This window comes from Acipenser ruthenus, unplaced genomic scaffold, assembly GCF_902713425.1.
Source record: "Acipenser ruthenus unplaced genomic scaffold, fAciRut3.2 maternal haplotype, whole genome shotgun sequence".
In the NCBI taxonomy this organism is placed as follows: Eukaryota; Metazoa; Chordata; class Actinopteri; order Acipenseriformes; family Acipenseridae; genus Acipenser; species Acipenser ruthenus.
This window is the reverse complement of record NW_026707396.1, coordinates 1-2500: the sequence shown is the minus strand read 5'-3', so window position 1 is coordinate 2500 and position 2500 is coordinate 1.

Below are 2500 nucleotides of genomic sequence, written 5' to 3'. Positions count from 1 at the left end.
GGAAGGAACTCAGGCAAGGCGACTTAACCGCAATGGAAATCATCCCGACCTGGCTCCTGGCTCCTAAACCGGCACGAGAACCGCCCCTCTCAATGGACACGTGCGAGGCGCGCTCACATCCTGCCCAGAAATAGAACCTCAATCCCCGGGCTTCAGCGTACAACACCGTGAAGTCTCAAGCGTTCGGCCCGATCCTTGGACTCCCATCCGGAGAGAGCGATGGTGTGGCGACCAAACTCGGCTCCGCTCACCCCAGTCCACGGTAGGGTGGGTCGGGCAGGGTTCCTCAGATCAAGCACGGTAAGACTTGGGTCTATAATGCGCGCGCGTGCGTATGGATTTCGTGAAGGACCCTTTGCCCACAACAGAGAGAGACCATCCGGGAAGACAAGGAGGAATCCCGTCAACTCCTGCCCAGCCACAGACTCCAAAGGACGGCTCCAAACGGGTCCTTCACATGCATTCTGACACCTCGGGTCCTGACTTAGTCAAACCATTTTGATCAAAAAACCCTGTCGACGGAAATCTCCGCGGACCCCCCCGTTGTACCTTGACCGCGGGACCCTGAAGGGAGGGAGGTCCCGGGTCCTTGGGAACAGGAGTCGCCGCCGCCCCGCAGCCCCGTTTCGCCTCCGCCCTCGGCAGACTTCCACAAACGGCCCCGAGGTGGCCATGGTCATCTAATGTTAAAGATAGGGAACATGACCATGTTTTTTTGAAAACTTTGATTCTGACGGAGCCGAAAAAGTCCGGACTCTGGTCATATAATGTTAAAGATAGGGATTTCCCTCCGAAAATTCCCCTCAACATGACCATGGCTCCCAAATCACCTCCGGAGAAGGTAGACATGACCAGAGACTGAAAGGGAACGCACGGAGGAGCCAAGGGCGCAAACCCCAGTTCTCGAGCCGGAAATGGGAGCCTCCAGGCCCGCATGAACGGGCGCCCGGGCACGGGAGGTCAACCCCCCCCCCCTTCCCGCAACGTGACCAGAGCTTGGCCAGGTCCTTAAGGGGGCTTAGCCCGGTCCTGAGCCCGAGGAACGGGGCCTCCAGCCCGGCCTGAACCGGCGCCGGGCGCGGGAGGGGGCCACCGGGCAGACTTCCAAGGGAGGATGTCGCCAGGGGGTGAAGGGGGACCCTGACCGGGGTGCAGGGCCTCCCACACGGCTTAGATCGGTCGCTCGTGCCCTTAGAATGAACCTCCGTCCTGACTTAGAAATATTTTTTTGATCGAAAATGCCGTGCCCCTAGTAATATGCACCTACCTCCCCAGTGTATCTGCCATCTAGTTGCATTAAGGGAGGAAGCCACGAGTTCACAGGGACCTCCTGGAACTCTCGCTCCGTAACACATAGCAAATCTGTCCCTTCAGAAGAAGGTAACTTTTAATTGGAGCTCTGGTCATGTCAGCTACTTCTGCCCATGGTCATGTAGGCTAATTCTGCCTCTGGTCATGTCAGCTAATTCCGCCTATGGTCATATTAGCTAATTCCGCCTCTGGTCATGTCAGCTAACTCCGCCTATGGTCATGTCAGCTAACTGTGCCTATGGTCATGTCAGCTAACTGTGCCTATGGTCATGTCAGCTAACTCCGCCTATGGTCATGTCAGCTACTTCTGCCCATGGTCATGTCAGCTACTTCTGCCTATGGTCATGTCAGCTACTTCTGCCTATGGTCATGTCAGCTAACTGTGCCTATGGTCATGTCAGCTAACTGTGCCTATGGTCATGTCAGCTAACTCCGCCTATGGTCATGTCAGCTAACTGTGCCTATGGTCATGTCAGCTAACTGTGCCTATGGTCATGTCAGCTACTTCTGCCCATGGTCATGTCAGCTACTTCTGCCTATGGTCATGTCAGCTACTTCTGCCTATGGTCATGTCAGCTACTTCTGCCTATGGTCATGTCAGCTAACTGTGCCTATGGTCATGTCAGCTACTTCTGCCCATGGTCATGTCAGCTACTTCTGCCCATGGTCATGTCAGCTACTTCTGCCCATGGTCATGTCAGCTACTTCTGCCTATGGTCATGTCAGCTACTTCTGCCTATGGTCATGTCAGCTACTTCTGCCTATGGTCATGTCAGCTAACTGTGCCTATGGTCATGTCAGCTACTTCTGCCCATGGTCATGTCAGCTACTTCTGCCCATGGTCATGTCAGCTACTTCTGCCCATGGTCATGTCAGCTACTTCTGCCCATGGTCATGTCAGCTAATTCCGCCTCTGGTCATGTCAGCTAATTCCGCCTCTGGTCATGTCAGCTAATTCCGCCTCTGGTCATGTCAGCTAACTGTGCCTATGGTCATGTCAGCTAACTGTGCCTCTGGTCATGTAGGCTAATTCCGCCTATGGTCATGTCAGCTAATTCCGCCTCTGGTCATGTCAGCTAACTGTGCCTATGGTCATGTTACTGAATGGGGACCCAGGCTATGGCTCGCACTTGCCCCGGGCAGGGTTCCACGGCCCCGGGCTGGCTCCCACCACCCAGGCCTCTGCTCC